The sequence below is a fragment of the Meriones unguiculatus genome, chromosome 6, assembly GCF_030254825.1.
Source record: "Meriones unguiculatus strain TT.TT164.6M chromosome 6, Bangor_MerUng_6.1, whole genome shotgun sequence".
NCBI lineage: Eukaryota > Metazoa > Chordata > Mammalia > Rodentia > Muridae > Meriones > Meriones unguiculatus.
The window spans coordinates 135,683,767-135,706,007 of record NC_083354.1 but is presented as its reverse complement, the minus strand read 5'-3'; the positions used below and the strand labels follow the sequence as shown (position 1 = coordinate 135,706,007).

The 22,241-nt window shown below is 38.7% G+C and overlaps 1 long non-coding RNA gene across 4 annotated transcripts in view; it reads left to right on the top strand.

The window, feature by feature from the left end:
* The window catches only part of LOC132654773 (uncharacterized), a 662,496-nt gene that overhangs the window by 318,251 nt on the left and 322,004 nt on the right, over positions 1-22,241 (top strand). For all 4 annotated transcript variants that reach the window (XR_009592487.1, XR_009592486.1, XR_009592489.1 and 1 more), the window contains exon 3: positions 1,462-1,581. This is a non-coding gene — a long non-coding RNA (uncharacterized LOC132654773). The remainder of the gene's footprint in view (positions 1-1,461; positions 1,582-22,241) is intronic.

Below are 22,241 nucleotides of genomic sequence, written 5' to 3'. Positions count from 1 at the left end.
TATATTATTTAAGACTATCATGAAAAGTATTGACTCCATGATTTCTTTCTCAGTCCATTTCTCATTTGTATAAAGGCTCCTGATTTTTTAAATTAATTAAATTATTATTAGTTTAAGGAGCACCCTAAAGATGGAGCTGGTTTCCGCCTTCCACCTTCCCGATGGTGAGTGCTCTCTGTCATGAACAACTCCACATTTGGCTAAGGCTGAGGATCTGGCTTGCTTCCATGTATGTGGACCTATCTGCATTGCCCACGTGGCACGCCTGGGTTGGCTACCCAGAGGCTATTTAAGCTGTGGGCTGGCTTTCCCCAGGGTCAGATGATTGTTCAAGGTTCCTGAATAAACTGCATTGAAAAAAAAAAGATCCTGAAAAAAAAAAAAAAAAAAAAAAAAAGAGAATGCTTAATTCTCATCCAGAAGGGCAAATAAAATAGACACTAGAAACAGTTGAAGAGAGGGAACAGGACAGGAGCCTTTCATTGGATGTCCTCTGAAAGACTCTACCCACCAGCGGATTGAAGCATATTCTGAGACTCACAGCCAAACTTTAGGCAGAGTGCAGGGAGTGTTATGGAAGAGTAGAGGGACAAAAGCTCCACAAGAAGACCAACAGAACCAACAAATCTGGTCCCAGGGGGCCCTGCAGAGACTGATGCACAAACCAAGGACAAAGATGAAGAGGACATAGACCCCCTGCTTAGATTGGCAGGCTGCTCAGTTTCCATATGCGTTCCCTAGTAAGGGGAGAGGGGCTGGTTCTGATGTGGACTCTGTTGTCTGCTCTTTGACCACTTCCCCATCATGGGGCAGCCTTGCCAGGACACAGAAGAATATTCAGCCAGTCCTGATGAGACTTGATAGGCTGGGGTCATTTGGTAGGGGAGGAGGGCTACCCCTTTCTGAGGACTAGGGGAGGGGATAAGGGAAAAAAGGGAGAGAGAAGCTGAGGGAGGGTGGTACAATTGGTATGTAAAATTAGATATACATATATATGTATGTATCTATAAAGTTAATTTTATATTCATTTACTTTGCTGAAAGTCTTTACCACACGTAGGAGTTTACTGGTATAATTTTTTTTTTTCTTTTTGGTCACTTGTATATACTACCACATCATCTGCTGATAAAGATACTTAACTTCTTCCTTTCCAAATTGTATCTCCTTGATCTCCTTCAGTTTTTTTTTAATTGTTCTTGTAAGACTTAAAATACTATATTGAATATGTATGGAGAGAATGGACAACCTTTTTTTTTTTGTTCCTGATCTTAGTAGAATTGCTTTGAGTTCTGTCCATTTAAGTTGAGGTTGACTATTGACTTGTAAATTGTCTTTATTACGTTGAGGTATGTCCTTTGTATCCCTAACCTCTTCAAGGACTTTTCTGATGAAGGGCTGTTGGATTTTGTCAAAGGACTATTGTGCATATAATGAGATGATCATGTGTTTTTTGTCTTTCAGTTTATTTACATGGTGGCTTACACTTAATGAATTATGAGTGTTGAACACTCCTGTATCATTGGGATGAAGCCTACTTAACCACAGCGGATATAATTTTTGATGTGCTCCTGGATTTAGTGTGTAAGTAATTTATTGAGAAATTTTGCATCTATGTTCATTGGTTTGTAATTATCTTTTTTGTGTCTTTATGCTTTTTGGGTATCAGAGTAACTATAGCCTCATAAAACCAATTGGGCAATTTTCCTCCTGTTTCTGAGGAGTATTGATGTTAACTTTTCTTCGAAAGTTTGCTAGAATTCTGCACTAAAACCAACTATCCCTGAACTGCTTTTTTTTTTTTTTTTTTTAATTGGGAGACTTTTAAAGACTGCCTCTATTTCATTAGGGATTATAGGCCTTTTTAAATTATTATCTGATCTTGATTTAACCTTGGCAATTGGTATCTATGCAGAAAATTATTTCATTTCTTTTACATTTTCCAATTTGATGGAGTACAGGTTTTTAAAGTATTTCCTTATGATTCTCTAGATTTTCTCCATCTCTGTTATTATTTCCCTTTTTTCATTTATAATTTTTTAATTATGATATTCTCTTTATAATATTTAGGTAATTTGAGTAAGGTTTTGTCAATTTTATTGATTTTTATCAAGGAACAAACTTTTGTTTTATTGATTCTTCGTATTGTTTGTTGTAGCTGTTTCTAATTTTTGGTTTCAGCCTTGAGTTTGATTATTTTTTGTCTCCTTTTGGGTGTGATTTCTTCTTTTCACCCTAGAGCTTTCAGGTGTTGTTAAGGTGATAAAATAAGAAGTCTACTTTTTTTTATATATATACTTACGTGGTGCTATGAACTTATCTTCAGAACACCTTTTCCTGTGGCCCATAAGTTTGGCCATATTGTGTATTCATTTTCACTCAATTCTAGAAAGCTTTCATTTCTTTCTTGATTTTTGTCTTGACTCATTTATCATTAAGCAGTTCAGTCTCCATGAATTGTTAAGCTTTCTATTGTTTCTGTTGTTGATAAGCAGCTTTAATCCATAATGGTCTGATTGAATGCAGGGCAATTTTTATTTTACTTATTTTATTTTATTATAGTTTTTTAAAATTTTTTATTTTTTATTTTATTTTTCTGGCATATGGTGAGACTTACTTTGTGTCCAAGTATGTGGTCAATTTTGGAGAAAGTTCCCTGAGATGCTGAGAAAAAGGTATATCCTTTTGTGTTTGGGTGAAATGTTGTGTAGATATTTGTTAGGTTCATTTGGTGTGTCAGGTCTGTTAGCGCCAAAATTTTTCTGTTTACTTTTGGCTGGATGATCTATATTTTGGTTAGTGTGAGGTATTAAAGTCCCCCGGTATCAAGTGAGAAGGTCAGTATGTGGTTTAAGCTGTAGTAGTCTTTCTTTTACAAACTCATTTGCCCTTGTGTTTGGTATATACTTGTTAAGAACTGAAATGTCATCTTGGTGGTTTCTTAATTTGATTTAATGTCCCTTTTAATCTTTCTTTTATTAGTTTTGGTTTACAGTATATTTTGATAGATGTCAAATGGCTATACCAGCTTGCTTCTTAGATTTATTTGCTTTGAATATATTTTTTCAGCTCTTTATCCTGAGATCATGTTTTCTTCTTAATGTTGAAGTATGTTTCTTTGTGCAGCAGAAAGATGGATCCTGTTTATGTGTGCATTCTGTAAATCTGTGTCTTTTCATTAGGAAATTGAGGCCACAGATGTTAAGAGGTATCAGTGACCAGTGATTGTTGTATCCTGTGACTATTATTTTAGTGTTCTTATTGTGTGTATGTTTCCCTTCTTTTTTGAATGGTTTGATATTATTTATTCCATTTTTTAATGGTTGTAGTTAATATCCTCAGGTTGAAATTTTCCTTGGGGCTAAATTTTTAAATACATATTTTTTAAGTTTGATTTTTCTTGGAATGTCTTATTTCTCTATGGTGATTGAAAGTTTTACTGGGTGTAGTGGTCTGGCATGGCATTTGTGGTCTCTTAGAATTTACATCACATCTGTTCAGGCCCTTTTTAGGTTTTAGAATCTACAAAGAGAAGTCAGATGTAGTCCTATGTAGGTATGCCTTTATATGTTACTGGTTGTGGTTTGTGAACTTTTTAATGTTTTTCTTAGTTCTCTATGTCTGTATTTTGATTAGCATGTGTGTAGAAGAACTTCTTGTTCTGTACTCTTCTTGTACCTCCATAGACATCTCCTTCTTTAGGCTAGGGAAATTTCCTTCTTCGATTTTATTGAATATATTTTCTGTGCTTTTGACCTGAGTTTCTTCTCCCTGCTCTACTCCTCTTATCTTTAGATTCTGTCTTTCCATAGTTTCCCAGGATTTATGGAATTTTTTGCCTGTTTTGTTTAAGATTTAACATTTTCTTTGATGAGCGTGTCCATTTCATCTATTGTGTCTTTAATACTCGAAGGTCTCCTGTCTCTTGTATTCTGTTGGTGAATCTTGCCTTTGTCGGTCCTGGTCTAGTTCTTAAATTTTTCATTTCTAGATTTCCTTATTTGTGTTCTTTTTATTGATTCTATTTCCACTTTCACACCTTGAATTGTTTTATTCCTTTCCACCCACTCTTTGTGTTCTTGTAGGTCTTTAATGGATCATTTATTTCCTCTTAAAAGACCTCTATCGTATCATAAAGGCTCCCTTTGAGGTATTTTTCTTACCTTTAATGTTTAGCGTCTGCTGCAGTAGTGTTCCTGGGATTGTAACAGAGGCCTCTTGCTGCATGTGTTATGATGTGTTTTTACACTGATGTCTAGGCATTTGTGATTGGGATGACTGTGATTCTAGGTGCTGGTGTCTGGTCTTTCTTTGTTGGGTCGATGCTCTGTTCCTCACTTTACGTTTCCTTTCTTGTTAGAGTTTAACGGTTGTGTGTTGCCTGCTCTGATGTTTTTCTGGGGTTGTAGTAATTGTGCTAACTAGGGGTTCCAGGAAGAGTGTGTTTTGGCTATTGGGACCTGACACTTAGGAATGGAGATGACCTCAGGGGCATTAAAAGGGTTGACAAGAGGGAGGAAAGCAGGGTATTCCGCCAGGATTTTCATAGTTTGTTCGCTTGGGATTGGGGGCAGGAAGAGTGAGAAGAGACCTGAGGATGAGACTGGGATTGGACTTGGAAGAACGGCAGGACAAGAAAAGCTTGCTTGCTTCTCCAGTCAGAGCAGCCTGTGGGTTTCCGGTGAGGGGAGGGAAGTTGGGATGGGAAGATGTGTGCAATCCACTGGAGATATGTGAAGGTTGGGATGGGCAAGCTGAAGGTGATGTTCTGCTGCTGAACTGGCATGAGACTGGAGACATGGATCTGGAGAAGCACAGGGAAAGGTAAAAATCTGCAATTAGTTCGTTTTCCTGGCAGAGTACAACTATTGTTGTTACTCTATAGTGACACAGTAGAAACTTACAGCTTCTGAAATTTTACCAAAATGTTATTACCTCTAATGTGATGTTACATTTCATATTTGTGCAAAACAAGCTATGCTTATTTCAAAAATATGTTCTATAAATTTAACGATAGGTTTGAAAAATTGCAAGACCTTTTGGACTTAGTAGTCAGACTCTTTGCTGTGAGCAGAAAAGCTTTGTGTGTGAGAGTAGGCATTTGAGCTAGGACAAAGCTATTCCAGCCATGTATGGGCCTAGAATCTCTGTCCTCCAAGGACAGTTGCCTTTGTTAATTTTCTGTTGTGGTGACAATACACCATAGCCAAGTCAAGACATAAAGGAAAGAATTTCTTAGGACTTACAGATCCAGAGGGTGAGTCCGTAGCTATTATGATGAGAAACGTGGAAGCAGGAAGACAGACATTGCAGTGGAATAGGGAAAAGGTGAAAGCTTAAATCTTGAGATGCAACCACAAGACAGAGGGAGAAAGAGTTATCTGAGAATGCTGTAGCCTTTTGAAACTTCAAAGCCCACCCCAGTGACACACATCCTCCAATGAAGCCACACCAAGATGTTCCACCAAGTGGGGAACAAGTGTTAAAATATATGTGTGTGTGTGGGGATGGGCATTTTCATGCAAACCACAGCACAAGGGTAGCAATGGAGTCAACTCAGAAAGATCCAGACTGTGATTCGTTGGGACACGACTGATACTGTATTTAATATATTGTAGGCCCATAAGGGAAAGCTTAGGGCCTGCAACCATGTTTTGGTCTATAAAGTTGTCTTGGATTTGGGGCCACAGATACACTTTCTACTGTGTTGGGGCTGGATGCAATACTTGTCTGTGTATGGAGTTATAGTGGTCAGGATGGCATCTTTCCACTCTAGAGCTTGGAGTGTAGTGCCTGAGGGAATGCACTGCTATAGCAGAAACCATATAATCCAATATTTGATTTTCATGTGTGTGTGTGTGTGACAGAGTGAGAGAGAGAGAGACAGATGACAGAGAGAAAGAGCAGAGACACAGAGAGAAAGATTAGGATTGTATCAGGTTGGTTTACGCGATACGGGATTAGTCCAGAAGTGATTCTCTTCACATTGCAGAGGCTGAGAACTTGGTGGCTGTTCACCGTGCAAGGCTGGGGACCAGCAGTCTGCAATCAGCTCCAAACACCCATAAGATTTCTGAAAAGCTTCTGGCCTCTAGTCCTCATGGAGGGTTAAAGGAGTTGGATTCCAATTTCACTAAAAATGGCACCTACAGTGTGTGTGCTCACTAACAAGGAGCATGTTTGCACAGAAGCAGCAGTTCCTTCACTCAGCCTGCTTTACATTTGTTGCCACTGCAGGCAGGTGCAGCTCATTCTGCAGAAGCTTCTGTCCTCAGTCAGTCCTTCTCGGTAATGCCTCAGAGACTAATTCAGAGGAAACCCTCTTAGCTGACTTCACATCTTGTCAAGCTAACAAACGAGATCTTCCATTGTTACTCTAGACCATTCCAACTTTAACATTCAAATAATTCAATAGCATTATTTTAAAACCACAAATAAATGCACTTTATTGGTTCAAACAATGGGTATTTATATTCATCTTTTGTTTTAAACATGAAAATATTTTTAGGGAAGATGTGGGTTATGTATGTCTATTGGGTAATAGACTCAACTCTTTTTGAAATATGGTACACTAAAATAAATTAACAGACCAATGTATGCAGAATCATTCATTAGGAATCAATGAAGATTTATCTTGATATAAAGGGGTATGCCTAGAGTTTTGTGCAATTTTGACATTTACCAAACAAATGAAGCTGGGGTTTGTATCAGGTTTATTAAGTCACACACAGAGAATTTTACCTGTGCCCTTACATTTTCTATGCCTTGTCTGGGCATTTATGAACTAAACCTGATTTGTAATTTGCCAGTGCTTTTCTGCATGCATTCTAAGTCACACAGAAATGGGAAATGCATACAAAAATCGGACATTGTTATATATTATTAATTGGTGTATCTATAGAGTTATTTGATCCTTCATATTTGTACCGTCTGCTCCAGTCACTATGTTAGTGGTTTGTCTTGATAATATGCTTATGTTGTTCCACGTGATTGGTGTTCATAGTTTTGGTGAATCAGAAAGACATAAATCAGAATTTCTCAACCCCAATCTCCATGGCAGTGCTGCTTGCTGCTCTCCCAGAAGCTCCATGATTGACTCATTCATGTCTGCTGCATTCATATCTTCTTATTGGCCTTTTTATTAATCTTAAAGGTTTAAAGCAATGATGACTTAAAATAGTCAGAGTGGGATTAAATATATTTGGTGTAGTAATCAGTTTTTAATATCTTGTCATTCAAATGAAGTTGGGAGAGCCTCCAAACGGATGCACCTTCTCAGCCTTAACTCATTCCTACCCATCAACTGCCACCCACATCAGCATCACTGTCCTTACAACTCTTCGGCATCCCAGAAATCCTTTCTGTTTTCCTTTCTATGCAATGTTTCTTCAACCTTTTCAAGGGCACCTTAAAAAACGGAACACAGTCCCTTTCTCTTTACTTGGTTAGGTATACTTACTTTTGAGAATTCTGTTTTGAGCCACTGTAAAATCTTTTCCAAAAAGTTTTTCACCCTTGCTGTGGATGCTTATCTTCAGTGTTGTTTGAGGAATACCTGTTGTCTTCTGTCTGGGATTTATTTAAAAGAAGGTGGTCTTTTAAGAACAATGGTGTAACAGGGAACAAAAGAAAAGTTCATTTCTTCTTACACATTTGCAGGCATTCCTTAGTATTAGGAATTGGATTAAAAACACAATTTACTAGATCAGCAGAGTTAAGCCAAGTTTCTTGATCCCAGTGATATGTGTAATCTCCCCGAACTCTACTGAATGAGAGAAGTAATGAAAAGCACATTTTTTTCCCTTTCAGTTCTGCCTGTGCAGCTCCTAGAAATCACAAAACCCTTATGTTGAAGGAAAGGGGAGTTAGGATCAGAACACTGGGTCTAGGCATCTTGACCCACGTCTCTTCTCAGGTCCTGTTTTACTGCCTAGATGACTCTGTGTATAACAAGCTATCTTTTAGGACATTTGTTCAGCAAAAGTGTTTGGGGGCTATGTTTTCATTTTTTTATTATTAATTACACTTTGTATCTCCGCATAAGCCCCTCTCTCCTCCCCTCCCGATCCCACCCTCCCTCCCCTTTTCCCCCTTCTTCACCCATGCCCCTCCCCAAGTCCACTGATAGGGGACGTCCTCTTCTCCTTCCTTCTGATCTTAGTCTATCAGATCACATCAGGAGTGGCTGCTTTGTCATCTTCTGTGGCCTGGTAAGGCTGCTCCCCCCACAGGGGGAGGTGATCAAAGAGCAGGCCAATCAGATTATGTCAGAGACAGTCCCTCTTCCCATCACTATAGAACCCACTTGGACACTGAACTGCCATGGGCTACATCTGTGGGGGGCTATGTTTTCAACAGAAGACTATGTTCTGTACACTAGAGATTTAATCATGGGAGAATGAGAAATGAGGGTCCTCTTTTCCAATTCACAGATTTTGAGCTTTAGAAGGGATCTATGACTTGCTTAAGAAGTTTAATTATCTGCATTTTCATTTGCATTCCAGGCAATTTCTCACTATTTCTAGACTCTTATTTCCATTAGTTTAGGTTGCTCTACAATGACCTCCCCATGACTTGCCTCAATAGTTAAAATTATGTAAGTATCGAGTATGCCTGGCAATGCCAGGCAGAGCAGATGTTTTATTTTGTGGAAGTAATTTGCTGAATGAGAAAAAAATAAAAACACAAAAGATTGTATAGAGATGGAAAGGGAAAGGTACTGAAACAAGCCAGGTGTGGTGGTACAGGCCTGTAATTCCAGCACTCTGGGAGGTAGAAGCCAGTGCATCTCTTTGAGTTTGAAGCCAGCCTTGTCTACAGAGCAAGTCCAGGGCAGCCAAGGCTACACAGAGAAACACTTTCTTGAAAAAACAAGATAAATAAACAAATAAAAATACCGAAACAGAAAAGAATTGTAAGACCTCTACTACTAATATTTTACTAAAATTTTCTGAAATTGGATGATCTGTTCATGATAACAGAGTTGGTGCTAGAACAACTCTATAGAAGTCGTCAATAATTGCTATAACAATAACGGTCCTTATTCTTATTGTTATTACATTATTGCTAGAGTAAAAATGGGTCTAGTGAATAGCAGAACTCTGTAATGTAATTTACGGACCTTGGGCAGTTTAGTTGTCTATTTATTCATCTAAGCTGCACAAATGCTTGCAAGGCAAACTCCGTGCTCCATGTGCCTGGTATACACATATGTAGGTTCAGTGAAAATTTTTATTTTCATGTATTCTGAACGCGTTTTTCTATTTTCTTTTTTGCTATGTGAATAGTTTTATTTTTTAGGAGAATAATACCAAGAAAATTTATTACATGTTCCATACATGCACTTTGCATCCACAGGTGTGGGCCTCATGACACAGAAAGAAAACTGCAGTCACTCTCCCCATGATTCTGAAAGTCGGCTGAATGCCCTCTTGTGTGTGACAGAATAGGTTACAATCAAGCCCAGTGTTTAGCACTGGCATTCTGCTAACTCCTGTGGCAGCTAGGTGGACTCTGTGACCTTTTCATTTCCTCCCAGCTCTCACATTCTTTGGTGCATTATAAAATGAATACAAAATAAAAATAACAAGTAAGAAAAAACATAACAAGTAATAGTAAAACCTGAACTGAGAAGTGAGGCAGTATCCCAAGTTAGTAACTGATTGGCCTGCTCTTTAATTACCTCCCCCTGAGGGGGAAGCAGCCTTACCAGGCCACAGAAGAAGACAATGCAGCCACTCCTGATGAGACCTAATTGACTAGGATCAGAAGGAAGGAAAAGAAGTCCTCCCTTATCAGTGGACTTGGGGAGAGGCATGCATGCAGAGGGTGGAGGATGGCAGGGATTGGGACGGGAGGAGGGAGGGAACCACAGGGAGGATACAAAGTGAAGAAAGTGTAATTAATAAAGACAAAAAAAGAAAAGAAAAAACGTTTGAACCACTGCAGGCTCCTTATTCCTTCTGTTACTAACTTGGGATACTGACTCACTTCTCAGTTCAGGTGTTTTTCTATTTTCAAAAACAGCTTTTGAGAAGGTCAATTTTATATTTATTTCAAAGTACATATAATTTATCAAGGTTCAGATCACTTTTGGAGGCACACAGAATGTATGGGAAAGGTGCTGAAATAATTTTAGAATAATTGTCCAAGAACAATTTAAATAAGCAATCTTCCTTAATAACTGGGGCAATTCTTCCTATCAGAAAAATCTTACTTTGCAAGAAATAATAAGATTTCATAGATGAATTAAGAAGGATGGATCCTTGCTTCACAGTGAGGAGTCCTTTTATATTTTAAAAGATGTAATGTTTTAATTTACAGAATGAATTGTATTTTTGGATATGCATAGTAGGCATTACAGTTTAAAATTTTTGGAGTTTCTTCATATTTTTAAGAGTTCTTCAGCTGGCAAGAATATGATGTGTTTTATGGATGTAAATTCTGTCAATAAAATCCTAATGGCCTATAGACGCAGCAGGAAATAGGAGATGAGACATGTAGCAAGCAGAAAAGATTCTGGGATAGAGCCAGGTATGGGAGATTTGCCCAGGAAGGCAGGAAAGAGGACAGATGCATGGTACCTGAGCGGAGGTAACCAGCTATATGGCAGAACTAAGTACAGCATAAATGGGTTGTTTTAAGTTATGAGCTAGTCAGAGAAGAGCCTAGCTATATGGCCTAGGCTTTGAAAATATATTTTGAGTCTCATGAGTCTTTATTCCAGGGCATTAGGGCTGGGAGGAAAAACCACAGCAACAATATGCATTTTCAACAATAGAAGAAAAATGTCCCCATTTCCTTGCTGATGGCTCTCCTTTGATGGACAATGCTGACAGAAGAGTTGGACTGTTCTCAGAATGCTTATCCTCTCTGATTCACTTTACTGGAGCCTTCATTTCACTGAACTGCTTTTATAATTTTAAAATATTATAATCAAAATAAAATTATTTAAATAATTTAAACTTTATATTATCTTATAATTTTAAAAGACAATAACTCATACAAACTATCTTCTACTGTGACATCTAATTAAAAATTGTCACTTACACAAATAAATTAAGCAAAACCATCCCATTTTTATTAGAAAATAACAACAGCAACAACAAAACATGGCGAAAAGGAAGACCAAGAAGTTAACCAGTAGCTATATATGACCCTTACAGAGATGTGTAAATGGCTTCATACAGTAATAAGAGAAAGACAGAACTATATCTTTCAGTGTTGGCCCAAAGTATTTGAAAGGGAGAAAACTTTGATGGGTCTAATTTCCAGTTTTTCTTCTTGCTTCAGAATTATTCAGAAAAACAATGTGGGCTCATCTCTATCCAGGGACCTTTCTGCAAGTTCTGGAGACATCACAGTTATCTTACGTTATTAAGCTTTCTTTAGAAAATGTAAGATTAACATTAGTTTAATTGAAAAATTGAACAGAAACACTGACATCCATTCAACCAAATCATTAAATTCAACACTCCGTATGGACACAAAGAACACCTAAATTATCCAATTAAAATAATTTCTGTGCTCTTCAAAGGTGTATTGCCATAACAAGAAATGAACCACTTTTTAATAATGCTACACCGTGTCCTCTTGACTTTAATAGAAAAGAGGTATTTTAGTTGATAGACAAGGTAGCTGACTCTTAAGCTTAAGCATCGTATTATAAAAGAAAATAATAGATTCTCTTCTTTAATAATGCTCCTGCATGAATTTTTGACAAATAAATACATTTACTTTGTTTTGGTTCTACATGAATAATTATAGTGGCAGGTTTATTTATTAATTATCTAGAGCAGTGGTTTTGGGAGACTGAAGCAAGCCTACTGAATAATAGATACTGTAGTCTTCCCAGTAAGTCCACCAGGGATCTACAAGTTATTCCCGATAACAAGAAATCACATTTTTAAACAGAAGCAGCCTATGAAAAAATATCTGAAATATGAATTCAGGTACATATTAATATAAAGTCATTTTTATATTTTTAAGCGAACTGTGGAAAAATCATAATAAAACTGAAAGACAAAGATGGTGTGTAACTCCAAGAAACTAACATAAAATACCAGAGCAGAGGGACCTTCTTATTATTTTGGAAATAAGGTGGCATTTTGGTAGTTCATAAAATTAAAAACTGAACATACTTTTTTAGTAAACAGATAACCTGAATTGTAGTTATGTTTGCTTATCTAGGTAGATTCAATTCCTGAACACAGGGAAGATTTATGGATAATATTTTAGTAAACAGCAAAAATGATGGAAGATTTTAATTTTATTTTCTTCAGAGGTTCTCAAAATGGGAAATGTAAATCTATCAATTATAGGTCAGAAAATTACACTCTGACCTAAAAGTGTTCTATTGTATATTATACATTTGTGAAAATATAAAAAGGTGAGAACCGCCATCGACTAGCGGGGGTGAAGTCCTATTAAAATTTTCTCGTTCGGTTGCTATTTTTTACTAGACAGGTCCATCAAATTACTGTGGTAGAATTAGTGTAGATAAATGACTAACAAGGCATTTGGGAGTGTCTGATGCTAAATTGTTGAACAGTGTAGAGACATGTAGCCTGTGTGATTGCATTGGCAGGCAGGTTAGTAACTTATTGATTGGTTATATACCAAATATGCTTCCTAATGGACTGATGTTTGTAAAATGCGATCTCTGAATGGTTCCTCTGGACTCTACCTTTTACTTCCCGGGTCAGTTTCCTCATTAGTGATGTGGATGGCATCAGAGGTCATGTGAATACAGAATAGAAAGCTCTTCATAACATTATCTCTGGTGAGTATTCATGATGAATTTGTTAATTGTATGAGTTATATACAGCTTTAAGGATTCTTAGATTGAGTAAGGAGTTAAATATTTGGCAAAAATACATGATAATTTGGAAAAAAATTATTTACTTTACAAGTGGCAGGTCCTAGGAAAAGACCATAAATACAGAGAATGGTAATTACATGCTCTGAGTTATATATGTCATGGAAACTGTTTTTCACAGAGGCCTGTAGCATTTGCTCATAAATATCTAGTACTGTTAGAGACTATTACTTCTGACTATTACTATTACTTTTGAAAGCCAATTATCATTTGACTTTCACTTTTTCTTTTAATTTCCTTTTCTTGGCTTATAACATGCCACATTTTCTTAACGTTCTAGTCCTGACCGTGACTTCTCACCATTCTTTAAAGACTCTTGTTTCACCCTTCTAAAGACATTCTTTACTCCTTTGTCCTGTGTCCTTTGTCCTGTCGCCATGCACATTGCTAGAGTCATCTTCAGCCATCATCTGTATACAGGAAGTTCCTGGTTTTCCCTGCCCGAGTGTTCTCCTGATCTAAGGACTACCATTCAGTGGCCCACTTGACACCTCTGCTTGGATTAGGAATATGCTTTCCTAATAAATGTAAGAGAAGGAGCCACTCTGTTCTTCTAGTGGTAAGCCATTCATTCTGAGTCTTCCTTGAGACTCAGAGGTTGAGTTTCAGTTGATTGTCCTAATAATTAACTTGTTTTTGTGTATATCTCATAAACCAATCCATATGCTTTAAATCAGCCAAAGTTAGCTCCATAACACAAGTCTTCTCAGAACATTGTTCCCCCTTTTATTGAAAAATATTATTTTCTCACACAATGCATCCTGATTACTCTTCTACATTTCCTGATAACGACCTCATATAATATATCTTGTCTACTCCTCCACAAATTATTCAATATATCTTCGACTCCTCCAATTTCCTCCCATCTGGATCCATTCCCTTCCTATCGCTCATTAGAAAAGAACAGGCCTCTAAGAGATAGCAATAGAACAGAACAATATAAATTATAATAAGAAAACAAACTTTCACACTGAGGTTGGACAGTGCAAACCAACAAGAAAAAGAGCCCAAGGGAAGGCCCATCATCCAGTTCTTCAGACACTCATAAGTTCCATAAAGACAATAAACTGAAAGCCATATATGTGAGGACTACCTGGCTGCAGACCTGTGCAGGCTCTGTACACACCGTGTCCATCTCCTTGAGCTCACACGAGCCTTGATCTTGTTCACTTAGAAGGCCTGTTCTCTTGGTGTCCTCCATCCCTTTTGGCTCTTAGGCCTTTTCTACCTTCTTTTTCTTAGGGTTCCCTGAGCTGTGATGGGAGGGATTTACAGGAAACACCCCATTTAGAGATGAGTGTTCCAAGTCCTGTCTGTCTGACTCTCCTTTCCTCTTTCTCTTTGCATAATATCTGGCTGTTGGTCTCTGTATTAGTTCCCATCTGCTTCAGGAGGAAGCTTTTCTGATGATGAATGAATAATGCACTGCTCTGTGAGTATAGCAGAATATAATCAGAAGTCATTTTCTCACTAAGTTGTTTTTTTTTTTTTTAAGACCAGTACTATCTGGTTTTACACTGGCTATCTAGGATAGCTAGTCTCTGGTTCTTAGGTGTAAGCAATGTAGGATTTGGGTTCCATCTAGTGGTGTGGCCCTACGTCACATCAGACATTGGCTGGTAACATGCACACGTTTTGGGCTACCATGGTCTTAGCATATTTTGCAGGCAGGACAGCATTGTAGATCAAAGTATTTTTTGTGGCTGGGTTGGGGTATACATCTCTGTTTTGGTAGTCTGGAAAGTGTCTTCCTTTACCAAAGACCCTAGAACGTAGGGGTGGAGTTTCTATGTAGACACAAGCTCAGTCTCTTCAATGAATTGTGTGGGCTCTAGCTTCAGCAATGGGTCCTTGTTGTCAATCTGGGGAGAATAGCATATTATCTTGGCAACAGCCTATGACTGTTTTCTTCATACTCTTTTCACCAACAACTCAATACAACCCATTCCTGGTACTGAAAGCTTTCTTTGGTGAGGAGAGCTGACCAAGTTAGGACTCAGTCCATCCCTCCCCCATTATTTGGAGATTTCGTTAGGCTTCCCCCCATATGTTGTTTCAACCATACAAGGCTTTGATCTCACCCCTAAATTGCCCCTCAATTATAGCTGTGTCTCCCCATTTCCTCTCCCTTCTTACCTAATTCTGTACCAATTCCCTCTTCAGTCCATCCATAAAAACTATCCTATTTTTCCCATCCAGGAAAATGTATGTGCCCAGCCCTAGTTACACCGAACTTCTCCAAGTCTATGGATTGATTATAGCTTGGCTAGAGCTCAGTCAATGGACAATATCCAAATATAAGCAGATGTGGACCATAGTTATCTTTCTATGTTTAGGTTACTTCACTCAGGATGATTTTTTCTAGTTTCATCCATTTCCCTGCAAATTTCCTGATGTCATATATATACAAATATGTGTATATATATACATATATGTATATATATATATATGTATATATATATATATAATTTATTACGATTTATTTACTTTGCATCCTGGCTGTAGCTCTTTTTGTCTCCTCCCAGTCCCACCCTCTCTCCATCTTCTTCCCCTAATGCCCCTCCCCTAGTCCACTGATAGGGGAGGACCTCCTCCCCTTCTATCTGACCCTAGCCTATTAGATCTCATCAGGACTGGCTGAATTGTCTTCCTGTGGCCTGGCAAGGCTGCACCCCTCCAAGGGGGAGGTGATCAAAGAGCCAGACACTGAGTTCATGTCAGAGACAGTCCCCACTTCCTTTACTAAGAAACCTGTTTGAACACTGAGCAGCCTTAGGGCTTCATCTGAGCAGGGGGTCTAGGTCCTCTCTATGCATGGTCCTTGGTTGGAGTTTCAGTCTCTGCAGGTCCCCCTGGGGCCAGGGGTTTTGGCTCTGTTGGTCTCCTTGTGGAGCTCCTGTCTCCTCTTTCATCTCCCTCTTCTTTCATAAGATTCCCTGCACTCTACCCAAAGTTTGGCTATGAGTCTCAGCATCTGCTTTGATACCATTTTTGTCACAGCAATAGTAATCCTAAATACGACTGCTCAGCTCTGAGGTTCCTGTTCAAGTTCCTAAGTTTTCCATTTCCAGATTTCTTTCATTTAAAAAAAAATAATTCTATTTTCATTTTGGGGTCTTCATGTGTCTTATACATTTTATTCTACTATTTGTTTATGTTTTCATTGATTTATTTAAGAGATTTAAACATTTTCTCTTTAAGGATCCCTAACATAATCATCAAGGATATTTTTCTTTTTTAAAGGTTTATTTATTTATTACGTATACCATGTTCTGCCTGCATTTATGCCTGTTCCAGAAGAGGGCACCATATCTCATTACATATGTTTGTGAGCCACCACGTGGTTGCTGGGAATTGAACTCAGGACCTCTGGAAAAGCAACCAGTGTTCTTAACCTCTGAGCCATCTCTCCAGCCCAAGGCTTTTTTTTTTTTTTTTGTGCTTTGGTTATGTTACAATGTTTATTGCCTCCTATCTTGGGTTTGTGGACTCTAATAAAGACACGCTGTCCTCAGGGTTATTGATTGTGCATTTATGCTGCCATCTAGCCTGTGGGACTGGATTCTAGGTGCTGACGTTTGTTCTTTCCTTTGTTGGTGTTTGTTCATTGGTTTCTTCGTCCTTTCTGGTTCCTCTGAGAGTGTGGTTGTGTGTGTTCCCTGGTAGGAAATTCTGGGACCCTAGGTGTGGCCTCGGGGGGGGTCTATGTAAAATGTGCTTGTAGGTTTTGGGAACTGACACTTGGGAATGGGATTTCCTAGAGGCGGGGTCCTGTGCTGTTCAAAGAGGGGAAGACATCAAGGTTCTCTACCAGGGTGTTTAGTGCCCTAGTAATGGGGCAGAGAGTGCGGAGGGGCCTTATTAGATGGTCTCTGCAGAGCTGGGGGGACCCTGGGCAATTGGGTGCGTAGGGTCGGAGGGAGCGGTGAGATGTGCGCTTAGCTTACCTGCTTAGCTGGCTGTAATGGCCAGAGGTTACCCAGAGAATTCCTGCTGTCGTTGGGATAAAGCAGTGAGTGAGGGACGGAAGTGAGGAAGAGTTGAGCTGTGTGGTCACCTGTCATAAAGTTCCAGACGGTTCTGAGTCCCCTTGTTGATGTTGTTGATCAAGCCTGGATCCTTTGCAAGATCACCAAATGATCTCAGTTGTCACCTCTAGCCCCAAGAGTCTTAATTAGTTTACTTTTACAAGAAAGCATATGTCATCCAGTGCCTTAACCTGTAAGGCAGTAAACTCATGCCTTTTATTCTACCTATTTTCAGTCTTTACTTTCGTTCTTTTTTGGCAGGAAATAATTTTTATATATGAAATTTATGTTATTATGTTATATTTTATGTTATAACATTTATTTGTTTATATTTTAATTATGTGTTTGTGTCTGTGCAGATGATTATATTCCTGCAGGTAGGTGTCCTACAAGTCAGATGAAGGTGTCAGATCCCCCATGGCAGTTGTAGGAAGTTGTAGGCTCCCTAAAGTGGGTTCTGGGAACTGAACTTGGGTCTTCTGCAAAAGCAGTAAGCTGTCTCTCTGGTCCTTATTTCAATGTTTTAATGGACATGAGGAATTGGTTTCATTATGAATTCTGCCACATAATGTACTTAGCACATACTTGCTTCTATTACCCACTCTGAAAGTTTCCTCTCATTTTGATCCCTTTCCTGTTCCCAACTAGTCTCCCTACCACTTTCACACACACACACACACACACACACACACACACACACACACACACACGTTAATTTAGAATCTGTACATGAGAATGGTGTGGTACTTACTCTTATGTGACTTGCTTTTTTTTTTTTTTTAATCAGCATGATCCTCTCTAGTTCCATCTGTTTTCCTGCAAATTGTGTAGTTTCATCTCTAATGGATGAATAAAAATTCCTTGTGTATACTTCCACTCCCCTTACCCATTCGTCTCTAGATTCTCTGTTTTGCCGACATCTGAAGAGTCTTATACCCGACACACTCACCTTAATATATTTCTCCTGTAGTTGCTTGTAGTGAAACATTTGAGTTCCGATTTTGTAATTTCTGCTACATCTTGTACAAATCTTAAACCTATTTCACTTGTTAAGTCTATTTTAGAATTCTGCAGCTCTTGAGGGGGTCCTGGGTAACAGGAAAGGATGCTGCTCCTGTTTTAAGAGGATGCTCTTATTGTGCATAGGTCTGAGAGGATCTCTGCTTATTCCCCCTTTTTTCTGTTTTCTTTTTTTTCTCCAAGTTTCTATTCATCTTTTCTCCTATCCATATCCACTCTCTGTCTCTTATTAGAAGACGAACAGGCTTCGAAGTCATAATAGTAAAATATAAAATAAAATAAAATAATAAAAAATATAACATTGGAGCTGTCTAAAACTAACCAATAGAAGAAAAGAACCCAAGAGAAGGTACAAGAATCAGAAATCCACCCATTTGCATATTCAGGGATTCCAAAAAACAGTAGCCCGGAAGCCATACTATATTCAGGGAGGACCCATTACAGACCTGTGCAGTCTTACACATGCTGCTTCAGTGTGTGTGAGTTCAGACGAGCTTTGCTTAGTGATTCAGAGGGTCTTGTTTTCCTGGTGTCCTCCACCCACTCTGGCTCTTCTGCTCCCTGGACCTCCTCTTCCCTGAACTCTGGAGGGAGGGATCTGATGGAGATATTCAGGCCAAGTGTTCCAAGCTCTCATTCTCTGCAAAATGTCTGGCTGTGACTCTCTGTGTTTGCTCCTATCTGTTGCAGGAGGAATCTTCTCTGATGATCAGCCCACAGTTCTTTGTTTGAGACAGAGTTTCTTTGTGTAGCCATAGCTGTCTAGAAACTTGCTCTGTAGACCAGGCTGGCCTTGAACACAGAGACCTGCCTGGCCCTATCTCCCAAGTGCCAGGATCACAGGCGTGTGCCACCACACCAAGCTCAGCCGTTGCTTCTTGTGCATTATTTGGTTTTATAAAGATTTCCTTGTTTATTCTTATAATGTGCAGGAGAATAAGCAGTGTAAGAATCCACCTATACTTCCCTCAGTGACAGTGAGCTGTCAGCTGTGAAGTGTAAGCGCCAGTCTCAAACCAAAGCTCTTAAACAGTGCCAAAATATTGACGTGATGTGCAAATATAAAAGAAAATAAAGTATTTATAAAAGTATTGGCATTCTTTAGATGATAGAAAGGTTTCATTGATTTTTTTTGTGTGTGTTGTTTGTTGTAGTTGTTTCTATTTTATTGATTTTATCCCTGAGTTTGATTATTTCTTCATGTCTAGTCCTTTTGGTATTTTTTTTTGTTTGTTTTGTTTTTTTTTCTAGAGATTTCATGTGGTTGAGAACTTTTCTTTTCATCTTTTAATATATGTACTTGGTGCTATGACCCTACCTTTTAGAAAAGCTTTTCCTGTGTTCCATAAGTTTGGGTATGTTATGTATTTATTTTCATTCAATTCTAAAAAGTATTTTTTAAAATTTTTTCTTGACCCATTTATCATTAAGCAGAAAGGACCTCAGTTTCCATGATTTTTTAAGCTTTCTCTGTTTTTGTTGTTGATATCCAGCTTTAATCCATAGTGGTCACAGAATCCTGGGTGTTATTTCAATTTTCTTCTTCTTTTATCTGTTGAGACTTGCTTTTCATCCAGTTGTGTGATCAGTTTTGGACAAAGTTCCCTGAGGTGCTGAGAAGAAAGTGTATTCTTTTGTGTTTGGGTGAAAAGTTCCATAAATATCTATTAAGTCCATTTGATGTGTACGGTCTGTTAGCTGAAGCATTTCTCTGTGTAGTTTTTGTCTGGACGATCTGCCTAGTGGTGAGAGTGGGATTTTGAAGTCTCCCGTATCAGTGTGTGAAAGACAGTATGTGATCACTGTCCCTCTTTATATCTTCTGATGTGTTCTGTGTCTTTCTACTTCTTGGGATTTGTTTTGGCTCAATGTCTTTTTTTTTTTTATTAGATATTAAATGACTACACTAACTTGCTTCTTAGGTCCATTGTCAGAATGAGGAGAATTCTGAGTACTTGTGAACACACTCCAAGAAAACAAAAAAATAAATCTTGTGATTTTCGTTTCTGCTATGAACATGGGAGTATAGGGGCAGCTGTGCTGTCACTTAAGTTTTAGGAGCATGTGGTGTCTGTGTGTTTCCTGGTAGGAGACTTTTTGTTGACATGATAGGTATGATTACTGGGAGTTCCAGGCACAGTACATTTCTGGGTATTGGGAGCTGGCCTTAGGAATGAGGATAGGCTTGGTGTCGGGGGGAATTTGCAGAAGAGAGGAAAGCAGAGTGTTCCACCAGGATCTACTTGGTCTCCTTAGAATGGGGGCAGAGAATGAATAAAGGCCACCTCAGAAGTTCTGTGGTGGATCTGGGGAATGAGACTGTGGGGGATCCGAGATCAGGATCCAGACTGAGATCTGGAGGAACAAAGGTTGAGGTGAAGTTCTGCAGTCAGCCTACCTGCCTTCCTGGCATGAGTGCCCTGCTGGTTAGCAGGAAGTACCTGCTGTTGCTGGGAGCTAGATCAAAATACTGAATGGGAGAAGAAGGTTATGAGGAGAAGGTCTATGGGATATAAAGGAAACGTGGGCAGGGGGAGGGGGAGGCTGCTGTAGTTTTTTAAGAGTTAGGAATGAGGCTGGGGATTTGATTTGGAAGAATGCTGAATTATTTCAGTTAGCTTACCTGTTGCTCTGTACTGCTCAGCTCCCAGGGAATGACGTACTGCCTTGTTTATCATATTTCTGTAGATTTTCATTGTGTGTAGTGGTGGGTTTGGTTCTCTCTTATTCTGTCTCTCTCTTTCTTTTTCTATTTGTCTTAGTCTGCTGGATTTCTTTCATCCATCTTTTGCTTTTCTCTTTGATAGTATCTGATGTTAACACCACCATTTGATTCCTTCATGTTTTTCAATATTCTTTATTTTTTTTCATAATGGACATTTTCTCCTGAATAATTGTCTTTAGGATGTGGCATAAAGTCACTCCCAGAGACATTACTTGGTTTATTAGTTTTGTTCACCTTTGGCTTCCAGTGATGTAATGATTGCACCACAGCGCGAACCTTACATTTTCTTGTAGTAGCTTGTTTAGTTTTAATCCTTTCTTCTGTTTTTCACTTTCTGAAAGATAGGATGATGTCCTCTGTGGTAAGTTGTCTAGGTCCCGGTACAGACTCTGGTTCTGCATAGGTTTGCAGCAGCGTAGATAGGACAGAGCTTGTGTAGCATGTCATAGCGTTCTTCTTGTTCCTATTGGATTGTGCTATTCACCTAGATATGATACAACTTAATGCATGACAAGGAAACTCAAACACCATTGAAATAAGTCTGTTGTGAAGTATAGTTATATATTTGCAGACTAGAGATTTAATTAAAAATGAATGACTTATGTAAAGAAATAGAACAATTGCATCCACAGAACTGTGGTGTATAGTCTATTAACTCTAGTATTTGAAATGCACTGTGAGAAATAATATGTCTAAAAGGAGTTAGGAACAATATTTAAATAGGTCTAGCATTGTTTCACAATGAGTTGTGGACTCAATTACATGGGAAAGCTGAAAGAACCATATTAGTTCACTTTGAGTAAAGTATTCCAACCTTAATATAAACATCCAAACTTCTGGCTTAAATGTTTCTAACTTAAACACATTATTTGCTTGCACAAGCATTTGAGATTGGTGACATGCTGGCAGGTAAGGTGGAGGGCGGCCTGAACAGCTAACCCGTGCGAACAGATGCTACTGAGTGTCGCGGTTTTACCCTAAGCCAGTCTTCTCACTCTCCAGTCCATGCTTTATGTGCAAGGGTAAATTGTGTAGCTTGTAACTCACTTTACATAATTTTCTGGTCCATTTGCTCACTTGCACCAGTACATGTGCTCATCCATTACTCTATAGTTTACTTCCCACTATAATTTGCCTTCCTTCTATCTCCATTTTAGCTCAAAGCAAACAGTTTTTGAATACGAAAAAATAAAACAGAAACCTCCCAAAACAAAACAAAACAACAACAACAAAACATGGTTTCCATAAAGCTTGAGGAAGTTTGAGGAAGAAGCTCCTCTAAAGACCCAGGCATATATGCGGAGACTGATGCACCAATCAAGGATCTTACATGGAGAGGATCCAGGACCCTGCACAGATGTAGCCAATAGGCAACTCAGTCTCCATGTAGGTCACCTACTAAGGGGGGGCAGGGGCTGTCTCTGACAGGAACTCTGTTGTCTGCTCTCTGATCTCTTCTCCTAGGCAAGGCGACCTTGTCTGGCTACAGAGAAAGAGTATGCAGACAGTCCTAAAGAGACTTGATAGGGCCAAGTCAACTAGGGTCAGTTGGTGAGGGAGGAAGGCTCCCCCTTTCCAAGGAATGGAATAGGAG